Here is a 7,878-nt window from a genome sequence, read left to right as displayed (position 1 = left end):
CGGCTGGGCATGTGGGCTGTCGGGATCAGACCGGGTGGCCGGCGATTCATCGGCGGGTTAGTGCGGAGGCTTGCTGCCCCGACGGCCAGTGCCGAGCTGCTCCTTCCTCCAACCCTCGTTGCGTGCACTCCGTCTTATCGGACATAGCCGTGCTGCTAGCCGGTTACCGGGTTGGGACTGAGCGGGAGGTGGGGACCCGGTTTGCGATAATTCCCAGGTCAGCTCTTGCCAGCCGTGACAGTTACGACACCCAAGGGTGCCGTTTTTCTTCCTGGAGACATCATTTGGGTCCACCTGGTTTTTTCCCGGTGAAAACCCAAGGACGGCGACGACGCTGTTGGCGTCGTGTCCTTCTTGAAGGCGTCGTCATGAGAGCTATGTGGCGGTGGGCACCGCTTGGGTGCGTCAACAGTTGCTTGTCAGAATCGCGATTTTGAATCAGATCGGAGCTTCGATGGTAGCATCGCACATCATAGATTCTTCACTATTAGGATTGTAGAAACGTAGGTTCTAAGAATTAAAATCGTAGAATCATATGGGCTAGTTTGGATCGTAAAGTCATAGAATGGTATAACAGAACCATGATTCTGACAATCTTGATGGCATGCCCCTCTTCCTCCAGGTGGCAGCTGTTCCGGGGGAAAAACCCTAAATTTGAGACTCCCGGATTGGATGATGACGAAGACATTGGTGCCGTTCTCTCTCCTGGGGCCATCATCTTGGAGCACTTGTTCACGGGAGAGGCCAATAGGTGGAGCAATGTTAGATCGACCGCATTGATGACGGTGGGTCTTGGCGGCGTGGAGCAATGGAGTCTCAGAGTTGGACGCGGATTGATCGATGCGCGCAGGCTGGTGGCGTTGTCTGTTGTCGTGATGACGTCGATGACAGATAGGAATGACAAGATCTATGCAGTGATTCCTCCTGAAGACGGGATGCCGGAAGATGGCGGCGGCAGATCCTAAAGCGTGCGTAGGCGGTGCACGTTATGGGATCCCTAGACCGGATGGTCTTCATGCCAGTGGATCAAATTGTGTATGTAATGCGGATAGGGCACATGTGTATACTTGTAGGTGCAGCGAATTTGCTAGAAGGGGGCTTCGCGTTGATCCTTGTATTCATTTTGTCATACTCTGATGAATAATTAATAAAGATGATTGTGTGCATCATGATGATGCAGAGGTTGAGGGTAATCCTTCTTTTTGATAAAAACCAGCAGGCCGCGTGGTACTGGTAGTCTGGTACAAGGAAGTGGAAGGAAGTTTTTGTCAAAGTTTTTTGGCTCTCCGAGAAAATAGAAGAAAACCATGACCTTTCTTGCGACGACACGGAGCGAAGGAACGATTCCCAGTGGTCACAAAGCCTCGCATCAAAGGCAAAGGATTTAAGAGCTACAGCTGCCTCTAGGACCGCACCAAGGAAGGAGATCGCAGAAGATCAATGCCATACCCCAAATACAAGCAAAGTGAGGAGAACTTCTCTTTTGGAAAGCAAAATAAAAGGCAACGAATACTACTCTGCATCGTGGCAAACTATACGGACCGGGTAATGAACTGTAAGCCGGTCAATCGAGCAGTGCGGTGTGTTCAAAAGAAAGAAAAAACAATGATGGCATGACGGTATGACACCCATTGTTGAGTTCAATAGATCTTGGCTTCCCTTTTCAGGATGTGTAGTGGCGCTAGTTGCCTGTACGGCTCTATATATATGTCGCTACTGAATTGATCCGTTAACTTCTACCAAGATGGATTTGGCGAGGCTGGGTATGATTGTGGTTTTACTTGTGTAGTCAAGTGTTTGGAGGACGGCCGAATTCTGTGCTGCGTAAGGATTTGCCTTCGGTGGTCTCCGTCGACGATGATGGATTAATTCGAGCTCCGGTGGAAAAAGGCCATCGATCGTATCCTCGGGCAGTTGGGTTTGGCTGATGCAGCTAGCTTTGCTGCTACACATGGACGGTTGCTCTCCACGGAAGCAAAGCATATATTGGCGCTCAAACTTTGAGAGTTACACTACCACCATCTGCATAATTATATATGGGGTCAGCAGGGCAAGACTCCATATGTTCCAAGCCGTGCAGTTTTTTATCCACATTGCTGAAATGAGGGTGTTGAGAAATGTCCAAGATGTTGGTGGGGAAAATCTGACGGGAAAGCTAAGGTAACATGACGCAATTTCTCACATATATTTTGTTTACATGTAAACCCTACTTTATTGTAATGTTAATGCTGTGCATCCATTCCACATATTGCACATGCATGAGATGTGTTATATGTACTTGTGTGTTAATTGAAGCTAGAAGCCTTTTTAGAGGAAATTTCTTAAACTAGCTACTCCCTCCTTCCATCTATATAGGGCCTAATGCATTTTTTAAGACCGCCTTTAACTATTGACAAGATTAATAGTACATGACATGCACAATGTGAAAATTATATCGTTGAAAGCTCCTTTCACACGAATTTAACGGTGTGCTTTGTGTAAGTTGCATGTCATATATTATTGCTTTAATATTTGGTCAAAGTTACCCTCGAAAAATGCATTAGGCCTTATATAGATGGAAGGAGGGAGTAGCGTTCATAAAATAAAGAAAAATAGGTTACGGCCCCTAGAAACTAAATATAGCGCACCATTGTTTTGCGAGAATAAATGTTGTTTGCAATGGAATTGATCACTAAGTAACGAAAAGTTTGGAAATATATAAACTCAACATTGTAATCACCTGGTCTCAACATATTTTCAGTAGTACTATGCTTTGAAGTGCATTTTTTTTTTGGAAACGCGGACCCTTAGGGATCGATTCATTAAAAAAAGGTAGAATCGAGTTGCCTGGTTAATTAATACTGGGTAAAAAACCATTACAACACATCGACAAGAAAGGGACTCTTGCTGAACTAGCGGAATAAGACAACACACGCCGCCAAGATGTGCACTTGGTTAATAGTTGTGCATTTATGGTGCCATGAGACCAAAGTCAAGTATTTGCTGTGTTGTACTTCAAGCAAATTATAAACTTGTACAATAGTATTATGGAGTTTTACTGTCGAACGTAATACATAAATAAAAAAACAACTTTTGGTCCCTAAAGCTTACAATAGTCTACATATGATCACTCAAGATTTAATGGACGACATTTAATCAGTCGTGTCTCAAAACCGGATAACTTCCGTCAAAAATACATATTGGAGGGAAAAACCGGCCATGTGTCACTAGTTCTCACGCTGAGCTCCAGATCCACCCATCGAGCACCTTCTGTGCATCAAGTGGTTGCCGCCGCCCGAACCACCATTTCCGACTTCCATCATGTGCATCTCCACACCACCATGTTCCTGCTGCTCCTCGGGCACCTGCGTCGTGCCCGCTTCTTCCTGTTCTCCCTCTGCAGCCAATGTCACGAGCCACTCTGCCGCTGATCACCTCATCTTCTCCTCTTGGCCATGGCTAGCCCTTCTCCGCATGCCACGACATGCCGCTCCACTCCTCCCACTCCCCGCTGTCTCACAGGCTCAAGAGCAAGCCCCAAAAGTTCCCCGTCCATGGCGAGCTCCTACGGCTACCCCCTCCAATTTCTCATGCCAATTGCCCTCGAAGGTCCAACCCAACCATTGAACATTGTCAGTTTCTATTGGGAAGCACCGCTTGCCTCTTCCCAGTGTTGCCCAGCCATGGCCAGACCTTTGGTGTGTAGGGCGACCTCTCCCGTGGCCTCCATGTGTCGAACCCACTTCCTTTGAGTGCGGCTATATGCTATAGTCGCTATACCTTCATCGGCGGGTGCCATCATGCAGTGGAATGACGACAACGACCTCAACCCGTCTGTTCTGTGTACCGAGATGGAGGTTGAAGACGACGAGACCTAGCCGGTGGGCCGCTCTGTAAGAGATAGAGGTTTTTTCTAAAAAAAAAGGGGGGGACTCTCCGGCCTCTGCAACAGAACGATGCATACAGCCATCTTATTAAACAAATAAATAGGTTCCAACAAGATAAATTCTCAAAACGAAAAAAAGAGATGAGCTCACACAGAGCCAAAAGGGCTAGAAGACAAACTGGCCAAATAAAGGACGTCACAACCGGCTGGCAAAAAAGAGATAGGTAAACTAATTGCCTATCTTATTACATGACCGCCATCCAAACCGGTTGAAGATATCCCGAGCTACCATCTCCCAGCGGATAGATCCAATAACCAAACGCTCCCTGGCCTCCGTCGGGGTGAGTAGCGACCACAAACGGATCAACGCCGTGGCTCGGAAGATAATCTGCAAAAAATGAATGTTTGTTGTCCTGTTAAAAACCAAATCATTTCTGCAGTTCCATACTGCCCACAATAAAACACAGACGCCTACGCGAATATGTCTCGCTGTTTCGGGCTCTATCCCGTTAAGCCACGTTCCAAATAATGTGTTGACAGAATTCGGTGGAGTAATATTAAAAGCAATATGGACTGTCCGCCATAAAACTTTGGCTAGCGGGCAATTAAGAGATAGAGGTGAAGGGGTAAAAATCTCAGCCCGGGCCCGTGCCATTTTAAGAGGACATGTGACATGTTTTCTCCTCTAATTTGGTCTTAGACAAAGGTTTTCCGGTTTTGAGACTTGATGCACTAAATTTCGCCCAAAAAATCTTGCGGTGCCAAATTTAGACTTTCGATAAACTTGATGGACCAAAACAATACTTTTCTAATACGAAAATCTCATGTGCACCACATGGATACATGCAATGTAGTAGGATATTACAAGAAGAGTTGATGTTAGAAGAACTACCATCATCTTTAATCAAAGAAGAAAGATATCTTATTTTTGCAGGTTGGGAGGGTGGGGCGGGGTGGGGGTAGGGGAGGAGGGCTTATGTATATTTAGTGCTAGCTAGCAACTGAATAATTTTGCAGAGCGAATGACAAACAATTAACTATCCTTTCCTCTTCATTGCTGCATGCAAACGTTGCAAACTGGATAGGTTGTCGCCCATGAGAAATCTGTGGAACGAATGGGAGATCCACGGCCTGGTACTCGCGAGCTTGGCCTTGCAATTCTTCCTCTTCTTCATAGCAGGCATGCGGAGGCGCAGCACATCACGCATCATCAACGCCTTCCTGTGGCTAGCCTACCTTTCGGCTGACTCCGTGGCTGTCTTCGTCCTCGGCCACCTCGCCGTCCGTGCGAGCGGGCCACAACACGAGCTCATTGCCTTCTGGGCGCCGTTCCTGCTCGTCCACCTGGGTGGGCAGGACACCATCACCGCTCTCTCTGCCCAGGACAACGAGCTGTGGATGCGTCATCTCCTGGGCCTCGTCTCCCAGGTGGCAGTGGCCGGCTACGTCGTGTCCAAGTCATCTTGGCCGGACAGACGGCTGCTGGCGGCCACCGTGCTCATCTTCCTCTCTGGGACCTTCAAGTACGCTGGCCGCACCTACTGCCTTTACTCAGCCAGGCCAGCATATATCAGGGAGTACTCCCAGCTTAGTTTGTCAAGAACACTATGGAAGCTGAAGCGTGCAGCCGAAGGAGTCAATTCACACAGAACATCTGCGGATGAATTAATCAGTAAGCTCCGGGATTCTATGCTTGGTGAGGTTCCCAACATGGATTCATTGTTCTATGAAGATGCCATGGAAATCATGTCGGTGGATGCTCCTTCAAATCCGGTGGAGAGTATTTTAGCTCGAGATTTTCTGCCAAGCATGCTGGAGAAGTTTCAGTCAACTTTGTGCCTCCGGAAGCCATATGAGCATGTTGGCAGAAAATTGGTAAAATGTTATGAGAACTTCTACACAAAAAGTCCACTTTTACGTTTCTACGAGCTGTGTGCCAAGATATTTCATTTGAGCTACGGTATTGAAAATTTGGTTATTTTGTTGATTACTGGGATTCTCTGGCTGACAGCTATCCTGTTCCAGTATCTTCTAACCACAATAGCCCTAGTGCTCTTCACCCTGGCTGAGAAAGGGCACCAAGTCCATAATAGAGCTGATGTCACCGTGTCCTACATACTGCTCATCGGAGCCATAATCCTAGACGTGTCCTCTGCCTTCATGTCCATTCTTTCGTCTCTGAGATCCAACCCTTCTAGAGATTTGAGCATGATTAACACTGTATTCTTGCATGTAATCGACTGCATTCAGCCAACATGGAGCAGAAAACAGTGGTCTGAGAAGATAGCACAATACAGCATGGTCAAGAGGCACACCATGGAAGATACTGGAGGCATGTCATATGTGCGGCAACGGATTGGCAAGTATTTTATAGCTTGGGGTGTTGAACTATTGGATCCAAGCCTGACGCACACACAGGTCACCGGAGATCTCAAGGAGTTTGTCCTCGGCAATTTGGTACGTTTTGGGATCAGTAAAGAATACAATGTTGCCAATTTTCGTGGCCAGCTAGCGCTTCAAAAGTGCAGGCAGACGGCTCTGTATGATAGCATCGATGGTGTCAAGGATTTCCCGACAAGCATTCTCATTTGGCACATTGCAACGGATATTTGCTACTACTCTGGAAGCAGCAGCATGACCAACACAGATTGTGAAGGATCAAAGAAGAAAATGTGCAGAGAGCTGTCAAATTATATAATGTACCTTGTCTTCAAGTGTGGCGTGATGCTTACCAGCAACTCCCAGCTTGTTCATAACAATGTTCATGGTGAAATGGAGAAAGTTCTTGCAGATCAATGGTCAAAGATGGTTAATCATGGGGAGGAGGATGTCATGAAGGTATTTGAAGGCACAAAAGATGAACAACCACCCTTGACAGTGAATGAGAATCAGGGACAGTCGGTCAATACAGATAGTGCTACCTCCAGTGATCTGAAGAAACTCCTCGAAAGGGCCGCGGAAGCTATTTATTCTCCAGTACTACCTCATGCATCCAAGGTGGCCCAGGAGCTCATGGGTATCGTTGATGAAGGTGGGCGCTGGGATCTCATCGCCGCGGTGTGGTTGGAGATGCTTTTATACATCACGCCTCGTTGTGGAGGTGCTTTCCATTACCAGCATCTTTGCACTGGTGGGGAGTTCATCACGCATATCCTCCTCCTCATGCGTTCTCTAGGCCCATTTCTACCAGGACCTGACAATCCAGCTCCTTGAGCCCTCTGATCGTCTACCATTCGTGTGCCAGGTCATCAGATGACTGTAGATCTGGTCATCACACGCTAGCAAGAACTGGTGTGTGCAAAAGAGTGTGCTATATATATAATAAGTTCTGAGTTCCATTTCCTCTAGTGGAATGGGAATACATGGAACAAATGCCGAATGTTATTTGTGATGCGAAAGTTATGAGTACTTGTCTATTATGATTATGTTGTTGACTGTAAGAGGGAATTATTCCGAGAGAAACAAGTATATGTATGTATGCTACATTTTCTGTATTTTTTTTATATCTACAAATGGCATGATATAATGAGATGCTTTCCCAAATGTATTTTCAAAATGACCAGCATTGTTTACTTGTTTTTACAGTGTTAATTATTTTGAATTCGACAAACAAATTCATATAGCTAGCATGCTAGTTGATTTTATGAATGGATTCATTCAATGGAGATATATTTTCCATGCGATGGAGACATTTTTCCAAACTACTCCCTCTATTTCTAAATATTTGTCTTTGTAGATATTTCAACAAGTGACTACATACGGAGCAAAATGAGTGAATCTACACTCTAAAACATATCTATATACATCCGTATGTGGTGTTTCATTTGAAATCTCTAGAAAGACAAATATTTAGAAACGAAGGGAGTATGAAACATTGTCGGTGTGGAGAAAACAAGTTTGTTTTGAAGTACAGGTATAATTTTTGAACTCGGTGGAAAAAAAAAGTTTTCATGCGGTTGTGTTTAGCCGACGAAGTAATGGCCTAAAAGAAGAGCCTCAAATGCGAGGCATGG

Source organism: Triticum dicoccoides, chromosome 7A, assembly GCF_002162155.2.
Source record: "Triticum dicoccoides isolate Atlit2015 ecotype Zavitan chromosome 7A, WEW_v2.0, whole genome shotgun sequence".
Taxonomy (NCBI): Eukaryota; Viridiplantae; Streptophyta; class Magnoliopsida; order Poales; family Poaceae; genus Triticum; species Triticum dicoccoides.
The sequence above is the reverse complement of the archived record's forward strand: the minus strand, read 5'-3'. Positions refer to the sequence as shown.